Source organism: Nicotiana sylvestris, chromosome 8 (genome assembly GCF_000393655.2).
Source record: "Nicotiana sylvestris chromosome 8, ASM39365v2, whole genome shotgun sequence".
In the NCBI taxonomy this organism is placed as follows: Eukaryota; Viridiplantae; Streptophyta; class Magnoliopsida; order Solanales; family Solanaceae; genus Nicotiana; species Nicotiana sylvestris.
In genome coordinates this window covers 224,513,995-224,533,513 of record NC_091064.1, presented here as the reverse complement: position 1 = coordinate 224,533,513, position 19,519 = coordinate 224,513,995, and positions in this window count along the sequence as shown.

The following is a 19,519-nucleotide window of genomic DNA, read 5'->3' as shown; positions in this document are numbered from 1 at the left end:
AATTGGGTGTTTTGGGTAGAACCTAGGTTTTTCTAAAATTGGGGATTTGGACCTCAATTTGAGGTCCGATTTCAAAACAAATTATATATTTGGATTCGTGGGGGAATGGGTAATCGGGTTTTGGTCCGAACCTCGGGTTTCAACCACGTGGGCCCGAGGTGATTTTTGACTTTTTAGGTAAAACTTTGGAAAACTCATTTTCATGCATTGGGGTTGATTCATTTAGTGTTTATTGATGTAATTAAGCAATTTGTGACTAGATATGAACGAATTGGCGGTGGAATCAAGGGGTAAAGCTATAATTGAAGCTTGAGTTGTGTTCGAGGGATCGAGGTAAGTGTTTGGTCTAACCCTAGCTTGAGGGATTAGGAGTTGTGTCCTATTTGCTATTTGCTTCTTGTCGAGTACGACGTATAGGCATGGTGACAGGTATCTATGCATTGGTGTCAAGCATGACTGTGAGTCTTATCTTGCGATTTTCATGATCTCATTTATTATTCATGCCTTGGTGACGATTTCTATTTGTTGTGTAAAGTTGTGGAAAGAGTTGTGACCTATGAACATTGAGGAGCGTGGGCTCCAAATTATGTAACGAATTGTGAAAGTATAAGTGATAATCGAAACTCTAGAGCATTGGCTCGAGTTGTGAAGTGAATTGTGAAGTAAAAGTGAGAAAGAGAAGAGACCATTATGTTACCCCTTGCCGGGCTATTGTTGAGTTTAGGTTCCCTTGTATTGTGTTCTTAATTGATATTACGGACGTTTAGGATGATGATTCTTCGTGTTAGGTGTTGTAACAAATTTGGTTATAGCTGGGTAGTTAGGTGTTGTAACAAGTTTAGTTATAGCTGAAGTAGTTAGATGTTGAAACTAGTTGAGTTATAGTTTAGTTATGGCGGTTTCTCCCTTGCCGGGACGTATATACTTGTACTGTTGAGTTCCCTTGTCGGGATAGTGTAGTCTATTGTTGATCCCTTATCGGGACGGTTAATTATAATTATTGTTGACTGTATATTTGGAACGGATTGTGCGCCGCAAAATTATTAGCTATTATATTGGATCCGGTTGCACGCCGCAACAGTTATATATGTGGATCGGGTTGCACGCCGCAACAGATATTATATTGGATTGGGTTGCATGCCGCAACAGATAGTATATTGGATCGGGTTGCATGCCGCAATAGATAGTATATTGGATCGGGTTGCACGCTGCAACAGATATTATATTGGATCGGGTTACACGCCGCAACAGTTATATATGTGGATCAGGTTGCACGCCGCACAGATATTATATTGGATCGGGTTGCACGCTGCAATAGTTATATATGTGGATCTGGTTGCACGCCGCAATAGATATTATATTGGATCCGGTTGCACGCCGCAACAGTATTATTATCGTATTGATTGTAGACATCAAGTGTTCTCCCATACTTTATTAAGTTTATGATAGAATTGATATGTTTCCCCCTCTCTTTAAAAATGTTATTACCTGTTTATATTTCTACTGTGTATTATATAACTGCACAGGTTTATCTGGAGTCTGGTCCTAGCCTCGTCACTACTTTGCCGGGGTTAGGCCAGACACTTACCAGCACATGGGGTCGGTTGTGCTGATACTACACTCTGCATTCTGTGCAGATACCGGAGCTGCCCTTGATCAGCAGCAGTAGCTCGGGAGCCAGCCTTTAGTCCACCGAGACACTAAGGTAGCTTTGCATGCATCCGCAGGCCCGACATCTCCTCTATCTTATTATATATTCTGTTATCTCAAGTATTCGAGACAAACAATGTTATATTTCTTTCAAACGGTTGTATTTAGTACTCTTAGTAGTCCGTGGATGTTGTGACACCAGGTTCTGGGTAGGGGCATGTATTGACTTTCGAAATATTCTGGTTTTATATTTATTTAAGACTTCCGCTGTTATTTAACCGCTTATTTTCTCGTTAATATAAGATGTAAAAAGGATTAAAACAGAAGAGTTAAAGATTTCTAAGTTCGTGACTTGCCTAGCTTCTATGAAATCATTTTGTTAAGGAGTACAAATTTTGTGCACAAAGAAAAAAACCAAAAAAAAAAAAGTTAATACTTTTTGCCACTTGAAAGAGAAAACAAAAGAGTAAAATGTCTCACAATATCTAAAACGTCACTAGACTACTAGGGAGAACCAAGTTCAGCCTAGCTAATAAGCAGAATCCTAACAATAGTTTTAAAATAGTCATACTTCATTTTAATATATATATATATACTGATTAGTGAGAAAAATAATTGCGATATAAAAAAATCTTGCCTTATTTTGACTGATAGTCAAATAAAAAAGCAGTCTAGTGTACTAAGCTTCCGCTATGTGCGGGGTTTGGGGAAGAACCACAAGGGTCTATCGTACGCAACCTTATCCTACATTTCTGCAAGAGGTTGTTTCCACAACTCGAACCCGTAATCCTCCTGGTCACACGACCGCAACTTTACCAGTTACGCCAACGACTCTTGTTCCTGATATTCAAACAAGTGGTATATAAATATTAATGTAGGTATGGCCTCAAATTGGACTTTTTGTACTTGACAATTTGATTAATAGAACATGAGGTCTGATAGAGGTATAAATAAACGGGAATTTCAGTTATTTTTCACTTTTCAAAACCCCAAAAACATAAGAGGCGATTTTTCAAACAACCTTTCTCCTCCAAAACGTTTGTAAGTGATTTCTAACTCACTTTCTTCACTCATTAACATTTTTTTTAACATGATTTAAACTTCAAATCAAAGATTTTCATGGGGAAAATTGGGTGTTTTGGGTAGAACCTAGGTTTTTCTAAATTTGGGATTTGGACCTCAATTTGAGGTCCGATTTCAAAAAAAATTATATATTTGGATTCGTGGGGGAATGAGTAATCGAGTTTTGGTCCGAACCTCGGGTTTTAGGTAAAACTTTGAAAAACTCATTTTCATGCATTGGGGTTGATTCATTTAGTGTATTTTAATGTAATTAAGTAATTTGTGACTAGATATGAGCGAATTGGCGGTGGAATCAAGGGGTAAAGCTATAATTGAAGCTTGAGTTGTGTTCGAGGGATCGAGGTAAGTGTTTGGTCTAACCCTAGCTTGAGGGATTAGGAGTTGTGTCCTATTTGCTATTTGTTTCTTGTCGAGTACGACCTATAGGCATGGTGACAGGTATCTATGCATTGGTGTCAAGCATGACTGTGAGTCTTATCTTGCGATTTTCATGATCTCGTTTATTATTCATGCCTTGGTGACGATTTCTATTTGTTGTGTAAAGTTGTGGAAAGAGTTGTGACCTATGAACATTGAGGAGCGTGGGCTCCAAATTATGTAACGAATTGTGAAAGTATAAGTGATAATCGAAACTCTAGAGCATTAGCTCGAGTTGTGAAGTGAATTGTGTAGTAAAAGTGAGAAAGAGAAGAGACCATTATGCTACCCCTTGCCGGGCTATTGTTGAGTTGTGGTTCCCTTGCATTGTGTTCTTAATTGATATTACGAACGTTTAGGATGATTCTTCTTCTTGTTAGGTGTTGTAACAAATTTGGTTATAGCTGGCTAGTTAGGTGTTGTAACAAGTTTAGTTATAGCTGAGGTAGTTAGATGTTGAAACTAGTTGAGTTATAGTTTAGTTATGGCGGTTTCTCCCTTGCCGGGACGTATATAGTTGTACTGTTGAGTTTCCTTGCCGGGATAGTGTAGTCTATTGTTGATCCCTTGCCGGGACGGTTAATTATAATTATTGTTGACTGTATATTTGGAACGGGTTGCGCGCCGCAAAATTATTAGATATTATATTGGATCCGGTTGCACGCCGCAACAATTATATATGTGGATCGGGTTGCACGCCGCAACAGATATTATATTGGATCGGGTTGCATGCCACAACAGATAGTATATTGGATCGGGTTGCATGCCGCAACAGATAGTATATTGGATCGGGTTGCACGCCGCAACAGCTATTATATGGATTGGGTTACACGCCGCAACAGTTATATATGTGGATCGGGTTGCACTCCGCAACAGATATTATATTGGATCGGGTTGCACGCCGCAACAGTTATATATGTGGATCGGGTTGCACGTCGCAATAGATATTATATTTGATCGGGTTGCACGCCGCAACAGTATTGTTATCGTATTGATTGTAGACATCAAGTGTTCTTCCATACTTTATTAAGTTTCTGATAGAATTGATATGTTTCCCCGGAGCATGTTTCCCCCTCCCTTTAAAGCTGTTATTACCTGTTTATATTTCTGTTGTGTATTATATAACTGCATAAGTTTATCTGGAGTCTGGTCCTAGCCTCGTCACTACCTCGCCGGGGTTAGGCCAGACACTTACCAGCACATGGGGTCGATTATGCTGATACTACATTCTGCACTCTGTGCAGATACCGGAGCAGCCCTTGATCAGCAGCAGTAGCTCGGGAGCCAGCCTTTAGTCCACCGAGACACTAAGGTAACCTTGCAGGCATCCGCAGGCCCGACATCTCCTCTATCTTATTATATATTCTGTTATCTCAAGTATTCGAGACAAACAATGTTGTATTTCTTTCAAACGGTTGTATTTAGTACTCTTAGTAGTCCGTGGATGTTGTGACACCATGTTCTGGGTAGGGGCATGTATTGACTTTCGAAATATTCTGGTTTTATATTTATTTAAGACTTCCGCTGTTATTTAACCGTTTATTTTCTCGTTAATATAAGATGTAAAAAGGATTAAAACAGAAGAGTTAAAGATTTCTAAGTTCGTGGCTTGCCTAGCTTCTATGAGTAGGCGCCATCACGACTTCCGAGGGTGGAAAATCCGGGTCGTGACATTCTAATTAATTACTCTCTCCGTTTTAATTTAGATGACACATTTTGCTTGTCGAAAGTCAATTTGACTAAATTTTGAAGGTAAATTAGATAAGTTCAACTCAATATTTTAAAATTTAAATATTTAAGAATCATACAAAAATACTATAAGTTGCAATTTTTTTCAAGTCAATGATTAAAAGTACTTTTTAAAATATTGGTCAAACTTCACATAATTTGACTCTCAATAAACGAAATGTGCCATCTAAATTAAAAAGTGAGGAATAGGTTTTAGAGAGAAAATCACAAACTTTTGCCACCTATTAGGATTGTGGACTTTTCATTATTAACCAGGGGTCGTAGGTTTGAGTATGGAATCATTTTGTTAAGAAGTACAAATTTTGTGCACAAAGAAAAAAACCAAAAAAAAAGTTAATATTTTTTGCCACTTGAAAGAGAAAACAAAAGAGTAAAATGTCTCACAATATCTAAAACGTCACTAGACTACTAGGGAGAACCAAGTTCAGCCTAGCTAATAAGCAGAATCCTAACAATAGTTTTAAAATAGTCATACTTCATTTTTATATATATATATATATATATATATATATATATATTTTAATATATATATATATACTGATTAGTGAGAAAAATAATTGCGATATAAAAAAATCTTGCCTTATTTTGACTGATAGTCAAATAAAAAAGCAGTCTGGTGTACTAAGCTTTCGCTATGTGCGGGGTTCGGGAAGAACCACAAGGGTCTATCGTACGCAACCTTATCCTACATTTCTGCAAGAGGTTATTTCCACGGCTCGAACCCGTGATCCTCCTGGTCACACGACCGCAACTTTACCAGTTACGTTAAAGTCTCTCGTTCCTGATATTCAAACAAGTGGTATATAAATATTAATGTAGGTATGGCCTCAAATTGGACTTTTTGTACTTGACAATTTGATTAATAGAACATGATCCAAAACTTTATTTAATGAAATAGTAACAGCGTTTAAACCACTAATTAGGAAACATTTAGCTGAAAATTAGGCATAAGCAAGAGAGGAAGACGTGTAAACTGACACCTATCTACTTAATCATTCTCCTAACTTTACTAACAATTAATTGTTTTTTAATTACAAATTAATTGGGTTCTGTACTAATCCTCTGTGTCCATTTCGTTCTGTTCACTTCCTTTAATATTCAGACGATCCACTATAGTTTAATATAATAATTTTTATGCTAGCTGGTTGTCAACTTACTATAATGACCAATGATATACACAGAATATGTGCAAGCGGCATCCGGTCTGTTATCACAATTCTAACTTGTTTGTTAGTTTGAGTATGCGATTGTAAATGTTTTAAGATTTTACTTCTTATCTTAAATTGATGTTTACTTTATAAACCGTACATTACTCTATCTGTTTCAATTTAGATGAACTAGTTTGATTCGATACGAAATTAAAAAAAAGACTTTTAAAATTTGTGGTTTTAAAAGTTTAAGAGGTAAAAGCTTTGTGGAGCCATGATATTTGTGTGGTTATAAAAGCTTCTCATTTATTGTAAAATGGGTAATATGAAGAGTTTAAAGTTAAATTATTTTTAAATTTAGAAATATGTCATTTATTTTGGAACAGACTAAAAAGGAAAGTATCTCATCTAATTTGAAACGGAGGGAGTAATATTTTTCGGCGAAATGGAACTGAATAATACACCTTATAGTAGATGTGGGAAGGAAGGCTTAAATGGTTTGGACATGTGAGGAGGAGCGTCGGAGACACTCCGATCAGAAGGTGTGAGATGTTGACACTAGAGGGCCTAGGGAGAGGTAGAGGTATGTCGAAAAAGAATTAGGGAGAGGTGATTAGGCAAGACACGGCATATCTTCAGCTGACCGAGGACATGACCTTTGATAGTAAGGTCTGAAGGTCGAGGATAAGGATATAGGTTAGTTAGTTTAGTGCTCTCCTTATCATACCGGTAGTATTACTACGTACTTTTGTATTTTGTTGGTATTAGATTTCGTTCCTTTTATTTCAGTCATCTTATTATTTGGTTGTTATTTATGTTGCTTTCACATGGTTTCTTGTTGTTGCGCTTCTTGTTTTTCTCTTTATTAATGTGGTGCTTATGTTTTTCTGAGCCGAGTGTCTTATCAGTGAGAAGACACCATTCTACAACAACAACAAAAAAAATCCAATATAATCTTATATAGTGGAATTTGAGAAAGGTAGTGTATATGCAACCGTACTCTATCATGTGTTATAAAATCTCGTTCCAAGTGTCAAGTAGCTTCCAAGTGGTAGTTAAATTAAATTATGAGTTTTTTTTAATTTGTGCCTACCTCCACTGCCATTAGGATCAAGATCACCTTGGAACAAACAAGAATAAATAATTGAAATTTCAGAAAGATGGTACAAAAAAACAAGTGAAAATACAGTTAAGATTGTACTTCGAGTCAATGGATCGACGCTGAAGTTATGGGCATGGGATGGGCATGGCGCAATATGAGCAGGGCAGACCAGAGGCGGATCATGGATTTGAGACTTATGAGTTTCTACTGTAATTTCAGATTAATATGCAATAATAACTGGGTTCACAGTCACATATTTATCAATATTTAGTGAATTTCTTAATATAAATACAGAGTCTATGCAAGAGTTACTGGGTTCCCGAAAACCCGTAGTCTATGCACTATCCGCCCCTGAGGCAAACATTCCTTACCCTAAGCGGTTTTACGTGACATCGCTTTATAATTTTTTTTACTATATATATATATATATATAAATAATATGAGTACAAATATAAAAAAGTTTTACCGCTTGTCATTATAATGATTTATTCGTTTATTTATATTTTCAATTTTGATATCGTTATGAAAAATCCTGCTGCACTGTATATGAGCAAATGCTTTGGTTGTCATATTGGTTTGCTTGTTATTAACCCCTTCTATGCCCCCTTCTTGAGTCGAGGGTCTTCCGGAAACAGCTTCTCTGCCTTTTTAAAGGCAAGGGTAAGTCTACGTACAATTTACTTTCCCCAAACTCCACTTGTAGGACTACACTGTGTATGTTATTATATATGAGCAAATGTCATATGTAAAATCAAGAAAACAATGTGGAACCCCACGTGGAGTTCAATAATGGATGTGAACTTGCCTAGTAAAATCCTAGATATTCATATATTGATGGTTTTGCGGTACATGTTATGTGCATAAGCGGAATAAATAAGATGTAGGGTTAACAAATTTATCATAATTATATTATTTTTGTGGCGATTATTAATTACCGTAACTTTTCTCTTTTATTCTTATTTATGACTAACCACACTTAGAGCCCGTTTGGACATTAAAAAATTCTTTTTTTTTCAAAAAAATTTCATTTTTTTTCAAAATCAACATATGTTCATAAAAATTTTAATTTTCACTTGAAGATACATTTTGAAAAACTCCAAAAAACTGTTTCTCAAAATTTTCACTAAAATCACTCACAAAATTTCAAAGACAACCCAAAATTATATTCATATCCAAACACAACTCTAAATTTCAAATATCATTTTCACTTGAAAATCTTTTTCACCCTATTTTGGAATTTTACAATTCTTATGTCCAAACGCCCACTTAGTGAAACTCACATAAACCAAGCTTGATTTGTTATAGGTATAAGTTGTGCCAATTTATTAAATGAGTGAGAATTAATTGAACATACATCCTTGTTGCGTATAGAGTTATTGAGCACAAAGTTATTCTCATAATTTCTACAATGACTTGTATGGTTATATAGAAGAATATTTATAAAGGTGGAAAATAAAGAAAGGAACGAAAATAAAAGGTATTTATTTGGAATTTAGACTTGCATCAGTGTCATCAATGTCTACCTTAGAAATAGAATAAAAACAAAAAAACGAATATGATATATAGTCATTGATTGATTGGTAAGAGATGCAAACATAGCCACTTGATGGATGCTTCCAAATCTGATAGGGACAATGTTGCTCTTTAAGTCAATGGTTTATATCAATTTTGTTATAAAATAAAGACTATAAAGTAAAGACAAGTATAGAGAAAAACTGATATATTATTCGAATTCAAACTGACGTACATAATGAACTGAAATCTCTTTTATTTATAGAAGAAAGAAAGTTGTTGTGTAAGCTGCTACGCAAACTGCTGTGTAAGCTGCTACTACAAACTGTTGTGTAAGCTACTATTACAAGCTGCTGTGTAAGCTGCTACTGCAAGTTGTTGTGTAAGCTGCTACTGCAAGCTGCTGTGTAAGGTGCTACCATACCAGATATGGATAATCTTCTACCTAGGGTAATATTTATCCATAACCGGGTACCGAAGTGATAAGCTTCTTCAGGAAGCTTATTTCCAATAGAGTACTAAATAGATAAACATATTTACGGTGGAGTCCCATATGGATAAGCTTCTTCAGGAAGATTATTTACAACGGAGTACTAAATGAACATCCATAATATAATATATTTATAACACTCCCTTGGATGTTTATTAAAAGATAATGTGTCTCATTAAAACCTTACTAGGAAAAACCACATGGTCAAAAAATCCTAGTGAAGGAAAAAGAGTACACATATTTAGTAATACGCATTGTTAGGTGCCTCATTAAAAACCTTATAAGGAAAACCCCATGGGAAAAAACCTTAGTAAGGGAAAAAGAGTGCATCGCGTATTTTACTCCCCCTGATGAAAACCTTGTTTCAAATATTTGAGTCTCCGCATTCCAATCTTGTATACCATCTTCTCAAAAGTTGAAGTTGGCAAAGATTTAGTGAATAAATCTGCTGGATTATCACTTGAACGGATTTGTTGCACATCAATGTCACCACTTTTCTGAAGATCGTGTGTGTAGAATAATTTTGGTGAAATGTGCTTCGTTCTATCTCCTTTTATAAATCCTCCCTTCAATTGGGCTATGCATGCAGCATTGTCTTCGTATAAAATTGTGGGTCTTTTCTCACATTTCAAACCACATTTTTCTCGAATAAAATGAATTATTGATCTCAACCATACGCATTCCCTACTTGCTTCATGAATAGCTATTATCTCAGCGTGATTTGAAGAAGTAGCAACAATAGATTGCTTTGTGGAGCGCCATGATATGATAGTACCTCCATATGTAAATACGTAGCCGGTTTGAGATCGAGCTTTATGGGGATCAGATAAATAACCTGCATCTGCATAACCAACAAGGTCTGCACCACTTTTGTTAGCATTAGCAAGATAAATAAGTGCACCATCTACACCGAGATAGAGTATTTCAGGACCAAGGAGCTCCTCATCCTCTTCTAGAGGTTGGAACGGATCCTTATTCACTTCAAGTGATTGAATATTCATTGGTGTACTTAATGGGTACACTTTGTCCATGTAAAAGTATTTTTAAGACCCTCTTGGAGCTCTTCCGGAGTTCCAATAAGATTTATGTCACCAACATAAACAGCAAGTGTAACAAATTTTGATGACATTTTCTTTATAAAAATACATGGACAAATAACATAATTTATGTAACTTTCTTTCAGCAAATATTTACTGAGGCGATTATACCACACGCGCACAGATTGCTTTAAACCGTACAAAGATCTTTATAATTTGATCGAGTACATTTCTCAAGACTTTGAATTATATGCTTCGGGCATTTTCAATCCTTCAAGGATCTTCATATAGATTTAGCCAAATAAGTCATATAGGTTAAGACTTGTATCTAAATGGTATGACATCTTCAAGTGTCTGGACTGCTAGTCCGATCCTCACAATCTTTTACAATATTGTGCACTATATTGTATTAAATATATCGTCGACGATCATTTTGTGTCAGTTCCGAAGCGACATAACTTGTGGAGATCTCATCACTTTCTTTATTTTCAGGTACCTGAACTTTTTCGGGAGTTTCATGAAATGTTATGTCGTGGGCTCTTCTAGAGCTTATTTCCTCCTCATTTTGATCATTAGCTCCTACTATTTTTCAAGGATTGTTACCTTTGGAACCGATTGGTCTACCACGCTTCATGCGTACAGTAAACTCTATCCTTCAGGGACTTTAATTTTAATAGGAGCATTTGCAGCTGAAATATGATATTTAATTTTGGATCAGCAAATGCTTCTGGCATTCGACTTGAATTATCTTCTAAGTGAGGATCATGATAATTCGATTCATATAGCATATTTTTCAACTGTTTATTCCATCCCCCAAATGTTAGAAAAACTAACATATATCCCCAATCATCTTTGGGAAACATATCTTTGTGTATTATGGTAGAGAAATTAATCATATACCACACAACAAAAGATAGTAAAAATATTTGGTTTCTGATCCTAAACCAATTGTGAAGGGAGGACTTATCATATATTGTTGATCTGATGCATACAAGTGCTGCTATATGCAATTTAGAAAATCTTAGACCAACACATGAAGCTTTGTTCTCATAAGCAATGGTTTAGCCATTAATAGGAGGTATTCAATGCTAAACCAGCTTGGATATAAACCAGCATTATCAAGATGAACTGTCTTGATTTCATAATCTGAAAATTATGCTCTTAATCGAGAAAAGCAATTCCAAATGCCAAACTGCAGGTTGACAATAATTACACATGTAACCATCTCATATATGCACCTATAAGTGGTTCACATGATAGGTGAACGGGCCCATATTCACCTTTTATATATTTCAGAATCAGGGGTCTTAGTCCCAACTTTAGCTGGTATAATCAATTCATTATGAGAACAAGCAACACATGAGAATTCCTGAAGAATCTTCTAGTTCTTTAGTATATGCTTATCTGAATTCTCAAATAGCTCATTTAAAAATGGCAAATGAAAACTTCAAGTTTATCATGTCATGTGCTATCTCTTAGTAAACTTCTGGTTTACTATGGCATAAACTTTTGCTTTAGTAAACTTCTGGTTTACTGTGATACATGATATAGTACAAATTAAAGAATAAGGCGGGTAACTTCTCACATACATATTATTTTACCCCCTATGATTGTGGAAACATGAAGATTATCAATCTTCCAATCATTTGTAGTCTCAATATGATAGCCATTTGTATTAGTAAACTTCAGGTTTACTACAACATATGTTTTGACCATAATCATATAATATGAATGACATATTTGTATATAAGCTCTTCGAGAGCCTTCATTTATTATCCACAATCTAATATTTATCTGGCACTACTGGTGTCATGTATTCTTTAGGCAAACATTTAGCTCTTCAGGAATTGTTGATACATTTTGTACTATCAAATATTGCTCAGACACTGCTGGTGTCATGAGAGAAAATCACAATCAAATAAACAATGTAAAACAATTGTTTAAGCACACGAAAACTCCTCTTCATAATATTTTTCCACTTCAGGAGGCAATTTCAATTGTGTTACTTCTTCAGGAGCAAATTTAAAATACGAAATATTGAGTATATATTCTCTCAATTATATTAACTCTTCTGGAGGTGAATTGTAATGTATTCACATCAAGAGCGCGTTCATATTTACCCGACTTATTAGTATTGTCACATTCACTTCAGGGAATGGATTAATATTATCAAAAGTTCTCATCCTTCAGGAAATCGAACATAATTATCTGAATGCGCATTAATCACATCAAATTGTGATGCCTCAACCTCTTTTAAAATATTTACTACTTCAGGAGCAAATCGAGGCGTGCATTTAATATAGAGAATATTTATGTAGCTTATCTTCAATTGTAACCATAGAAAGCCTAAATTATCACTTCTGGTGATCATAGGCATATACCACTTCTGGTAGTTAACAAAATATAATTACAATGAGATATACGAAATATAACCACTTCTTGTGGTTGTATATTTCTTGCAAACTCTGCTAGAGTTTAAGTTGATCTAATAATGTTATCCATATTCTTCAAAATGACATAAACAAGATATATTATAGTAAACATCATTATCAAATCATAATTTTTCTTTATGTACAACAATTACATAACCATACTATCTATTACAAATAACAAAAATTAAAATATTTACATTTCTACAGATTCACCACCGATTACATGACTTGTTTCTCCTTCTGGGAGTGCAAGGTAATCAGTTACATCCAAATGCATGAAGTCTAAATTATCTTCAGAAATAAAATTTGCTTCAGCATTTTTCTCTGTCTTCTTTAGGGAGGCTTGATAAAGCTCAACCAGATGCTTTGGCGTACGACAGGTACGTGACCAGTGCCCTTTTTCTCCACATCTATAGCATGCATTTTCTGCATTTGGTGCTTGCACCGCTTCATGCTTTTGTTCCTTCCTTTTCCACTACTGGTGGTGAGGAGTGTTCTTTGGTGCATTATTATTACCATGATTAGAGTTTCTTTCCCGACCACGACTGGGGCCTCGACCTTTTCCACGTTTAGCCTGGTGGAAGTTCGTCTCGTTCACTTCAGGGAATGGACAAGAACTAGTAGGTCGGCTTTCATGATTTTTCATTAATAGCCCATTATGTTGCTCGGCTATAAGAAGATATGAGATAAGTTCAGAATACTTTTTAAATCTCATCTCTCGATATTGCTGTTGCAGGAGCATATTCGAGGCATGAAAAGTGGTGAAAGTTTTCTCCAACATATCATGATCAGTAATATTATCACCACATAATTTCAATTGAGAAATAATTCTGAACATAGCAGAATTATACTCACTGATAGATTTAAAATCTTGTAGTCTTAGATGAGTCCAATCATAACGTGCCTGTGGAAGAACGACCATCTTCAGGTGGTCATATCTATCTTTCAAATTATTCCACAGTATGACTGGATCTTTAATAGTGAGATATTCCATTTTCCGGCCCTCATCAAGGTGATGGCGTAGGAATATCATTGTTTTGGCACGGTCTTGGTTTGATGCCTGATTTTTATCCTTGATGGTGTCTGCCAGACCCATCGCATCAAGATGAATTTCAGCATCAAGCACCCAAGACATGTAGCTTTTGCCTGATATATCCAGGGCTACAAATTCAAGTTTAGAAAGATTTGACATTATTTAGGAAAAGAAAGTTCTTACCTCAGATACTTTCAAAATATTTGCTCGAGATGGTAGAGCTTCGTGCTGATAACGTGTTATGAAATAAAGACTATAAAGTAAAGACAAGTATAGAGAGAAACTGATATATTATTCGAATTCAAACTGATGTACATAATGAACTGAAATCTCTTCTATTTATAGAAGAAAGGAAGCTGTTGTGTAAGCTGCTACGCAATTTGCTGTGTAAGCTGCTACGCAATTTGCTGTGTAAGCTGCTACTACAAGCTGTTGTGTAAGCTGCTACTACAAGCTGATGTGTAAGCTGCTTCTACAAGCTGCTGTGTAAGCTGCTACGCAAGCTGCTGTGTAAGCTGCTACTGCAAGTTGTTATGTAAGCTGCTACTGCAAGCTGCTGTGTAAGCTGCTACTATACCAGATATGGATAATCTTCTACCTAGGGTAATGTTTATCCATAACCGGGTACCGAAGTGATAAGCTTCTTCAGGAAGCTTATTTCCAATAGAGTACTAAATAGATAAACATATTTACGGTGGAGTCCCATATGGATAAGCTTCTTCAGGAAGATTATTTACAACTGAATACTAAATGAACATCCATAATATAATATATTTATAACAAATTTTCAAATATAGATAACATTTTCGCCAAAACAATTCTTCACCAGTTTAATTGAAAGGAGCAACTAAGTGAGAAGTCACCATTAGGATTCCTCTCCCTTAACCAAAACCAAAGATCTTGGTATGAGCCTTAGGTATGAAAAAAATTTGTGAAAATTGCACAGATTAGCTAATTTTCGGATAATTGAAAAATATCCAGCATTTGCAAAGTCATTACAAAATAGTCATTATTTTGCTGCAACACGGAAAGTTCCAGCATAATATACTGAAGATTTGTGCACTTGTGTATGAACTTCCAGTATATTATGATGGACTAATACATTATGCTGGAACTCCACTGTTACACAGCAAGGATGCTACTAAACATGCCCATTTTAGCATACTACTTCAGTCTATACTTCGATAAATCTGTATCTTGGTTTTCTTTGTTCCTCTCCACTGTTAATTACAGTACAAACGCTGTATAATTTTGGCCCTAAAGAAAGATCAAACTATAATTCCAGACCTTAGAAATAATTAATGAAAAATTATAAAAAGAATTAAAGAGGAAAGCAAGTAGGACTTTCGTATATCTCCTGATGATATTGTTTTATCCGCGAAGGCAGACTTGAACTCATTGAAAAAAGCACTTGAGGTGAAGACAATGAGCGATTGCGACAACCCTAATCATGTGACAAGTATATCTAATTAACGATTTGGTTGTGATTCTGTTTATTCCAAGTATATATCGATAATTAATGTCTAATTTGTAACGAATAATTATCTTATCTCACACATGCATATTCGATGGCCTAAATTGACTAAAATAAGAATCATAGCTAGGCTTGTTTTTCTTGCCATTTAGTGACATTGCTTTTTTGTTTCAATCTATACCCCATAAAATATAATTTTATTATAACATAATAGTAGGCTAGTAGCATCGAAGATATTAAATTTCAGGAGAAATTTTTCGTCATCCGAATCTTGCTAAAAATATTAGAATTAATCAGCTCATCCTCGTGCGGATCAGTAGAAAAATATAAATTAATATTGTGAAAATATTTTGGCATATGTCTTATCAATAGAGGCGTATACATGAATAGGAATATTGGTTCACGTGAATTCATATTTCTCTCCCTGAATCATGTATAATAATATTATATTTTTTCAAAATTATTTAAATATATATGCGTGAACCAAAGCTAAAAGACTATTATGATGCAATTATTATTGGGTGCACATTTACAAGTGAATTAGCAGTTCAAATCTCATTCTGAACGGTCTTGTTTTCGGCACGAATTATAGATATATATGTGAAAATTATTAAAATTTCAGAAAGAATATAATTTTGAACCTATAATTTTAAACGTGTAGTGAGTAATGGTAAGAGATATAAAATTAAACCAGTTAAATATAAACTCTAAATTCACTTCTTCATAATAGTGCACCCATACTCAGTGGCGGACCCAGAATTTTGTGCAAGCGGGTTCAGTCGGAGAAGTCCATAACTAACATAAGTTGTATAAGTGGGTTCAAAAATAATTTCTATACAAAATTTACCTTGCTTTAGCCATAATTTGTACATATACACAATATTATTTTTTGACGAAACGGGTTCAATTGAACTCACTTCTCACCACTTGGGTCCGGTCCTGCCTATACTCTTGAAATTCTAGATCCGCCTCGTGAACAGGTGGAAAGCAAGTAATAGCCAAAATAAAGATATTGCAAAAGCAACTGCAATCTCAAAGCGAAAAGGTAAAAAGAAAATTGGAAGTGTAAGTTAGTTAGCAAAGGAACCTTGATTAACTGATGGATAATCCAGTTAAGTATTACTAATTAATACATGATAATTTCTTAATGATCCCAATAAAAGAATAACTAGAGATATAAATTAGAGCAATATAATGAGTATTTTGTAGGTAGAGTAAAGTTTGGTATTCTTTGATATTCAATAGGGATGATATTAACATGGTATATTATCATTTTTAGCCCACGTCAAAAACTATTTATTTTCGGTAGCCGAAAAAGTGTATAAAACTTGTATATAACATACAAAATGGATATATATACAAAAAATATACAAATTTTATATATTTTTTCGACTACTATTTTTATAGCGGCTATATACTATTATTTTTCTATTAAACATTTAACGGCAATATATAGAAGACTATATGTCAACTTCACAGATGCCATATTGGTACAATTTGGGGGACAAAATCCCCCCACCCCTCCAATACATCCATAAAAAGTGGCATCCCAACTTCATTTTTATATGTCCAATTTCTCGCATATAGCCAATAAAATAAAATAAATAAATAAATAAATTGTAACTAAAACTTAATTTTAAAAAGTCAACAAAAATCTTACAAATCGTACCTGTAATTCATTAGCAAAAGATAATTCAACTTGCATCTTGAGTCCTGGAAGTCAATTATATGCAGTACGAATTAAATATTTTGCATGTTATATCAACCACTAGTGACTCTTACTTAGGAATTCAGTTTTTGGTTTAATTTTATAAGGAAACAAGAGATAAACCTTATTAGATAATTGTCAACAACACGATTGTATAGTATTCTAAGATTATTTGCAAAAGAAAACTCTTTAATTTTCTTCAACAAATGAAATGTTAAGCAATATATCTCCTTGATATTTCATGTTATGCAATATAATTTTATTATCCTCTAGACTTTCTTATTTATGTAACAATTTAATACCATCGGTACAACAACAATAACAATATACCCGTCGTGATCCTATAAGTAGGATTTATGGAGGTTGGATTGTATGCTAACTTTACTTCTACCTTGTGTGAGGTAAAAAGATTGTTTGCTATAGTGTGCGTTTGGACATAAGATTTGTAAAATTCCGGAAAAAAGTGAAATTTTTTTTCAAGTGAAAATGGTATTTGAAAATTAGAGTTGTGTTTGGACATGAATATAATTTTGAGTTGTTTTTGAATTTTTGTGAGTGAATCTGAGTGAAAATTTTGAAAAATAGTTTTTTGGAGTTTTTCAAATTTTTAAAATTCCAAAATTCATGTCAAGTTAAAATTAAAAATTTTATAGCGAAACACTGATTTTGAAGAAAAGTGAAAATTTTCAAAAAAAAGTGAATTTTTTTATGGCCAAACGGGCTCTATGACCCTCGGCTCAAAAAAATATTTTCAAAACATCTTTGAAAAATACAAGAGTAAAATAGTTGCAGAAGGTAATTACTCTTGTAGAAATCCAATTTTCGTCCACATTTCTACCATTTTCAGTCAAAAGAGTAATTTTTTCCGAGAAATTAACCAAAAAGGTCAAGGCTTCTCTACCTTGAAAAGGTTGTGGTAAATTCTGCGTATATATTATCTTTTCCAAACCTCATTTGTGGGCAGTGGCGGAGACAGGATCTCTACGAAGGGGGTTCAAAAAAAAATTTTGTAGCTAGTGGAAACTGATCCTATAGCCTTATGAAAGTTTTGAACCCCCTTGATCACTAAACTACACTTTCGGGTTGTGTTAAGGGGGTTCAAAACTTAATATATACAGGTAAAAACCAGATTTTGCCTTATATATACAATGTAATTTTTCGGCGAAGGGAGTTCGGGTGAACTCCCTTCCGCCCCCTAAATCCGCCCCTGCTTGTGGGTTGTTGTTGTTGTTGTTGTTAACCAAAAAGGTCCAGGCTTAAAGGTAATTAGGCGTAAATTCTAATTTCTAGGACTCAATGATCAATGAAAAGAAAGATGGATCGATCAATATACACTTTGAAATTGGACCAGATGTTCTATGCCATTCACTTCTTCAAACAGGGCCAGAATGCTACTGTGCAATTGCCCAAATTTGCAGTTTGTCTATAAATGGGCAAATCGGACGTAGAAATTACACCAGATAGCCATTCTAAAGGGCTGTTGTTTAGAAATTAGCCATTACGTCCTGAATTTTAATTTTTCAGTTTAAATTTTTCAGGACAAAAATGTCCTGAAGTTAAGATTTTTAGTTAAATTTTAGGACAAAATAAATACTGACTTATATTTTAAATATTAAATAACATCCCTGAGAATGGCTAGACGTACACTTGCTCCCAAATCGGACACAAAGACATCAAAATTGATAGAAAAACCAATGAAGCTGTAGGAATACTAGGAGCAAAGACAATTTCTTTTTTTACTCTTTTTTTTTTTTTTTGGTAGAAAGGAGCAAAGAAAATTACTACCACTTAACTATGTTGAGTTAATTTTAACATTAGCAAAGCACTTGTAATGAGGGTTTCACAGGGACAAATTTGGGTTAACATTAGAACATTGATACGTATTAAATACAATTTATTGTTACGATTAAGCAAAACATTCTCTGTTCATTTATTTTTTAAGCTAGCTAATTAAGTAATTCGTTAACCAAAAAGAGGGTTGAGAATCAGTCAGTTGGATTGCATGCTTCTAGTTATATAACCCAAAACTTTAACATCAATATAGGTTTAATCCAATCAGTGGCGGAGTCAGGATTTTCATTAAGGGTAGTTAAAATGTAAAGAAATAAACTCACTTAAAAGTCAATGAGTGTCATTATAATATATATATATATGCATATTTTTTTAAAAATTACCGAGCTATACAGTGTAATTTTCCGGTAAAGGGGTGTCTGACACCCCTTTGGTGCATGTGGCTCTGCCGCTGAACCCAACCCATCTTGAATCGTATCACTGTCGGGGGACGGATTAACGGGGTGGAAGGGTTCACCTGAACCACCTTCACCAAAAAATTACATTATATATATAAGGTAAAATCTGTTTTTTACCTTTATATATTATGTTTTGAATCCTTTTGATATAGTCCAAAAGCATAACTTAATGGTCAAGGGAGATTAAAACCTTCGTGAAGGTAAATTGTTCCATTCAAATTAGCTGCAATCTTTTTTAATTTTCAACTTTTTTTCTTTTTTGAACCCCTTCTAGTGAAAATCATGTCTTCGCCACTGATTACTCTTAACCTTTTCTAGAGTTGGAGGGGTTATATAAATTTGGTTTATTCGAAATATCTACTTTTATTGTATACTTACTGGTTTATTAATATTTTTTTTTAGTTTTCCACCTTATATAGGATATTCATGTTAGGA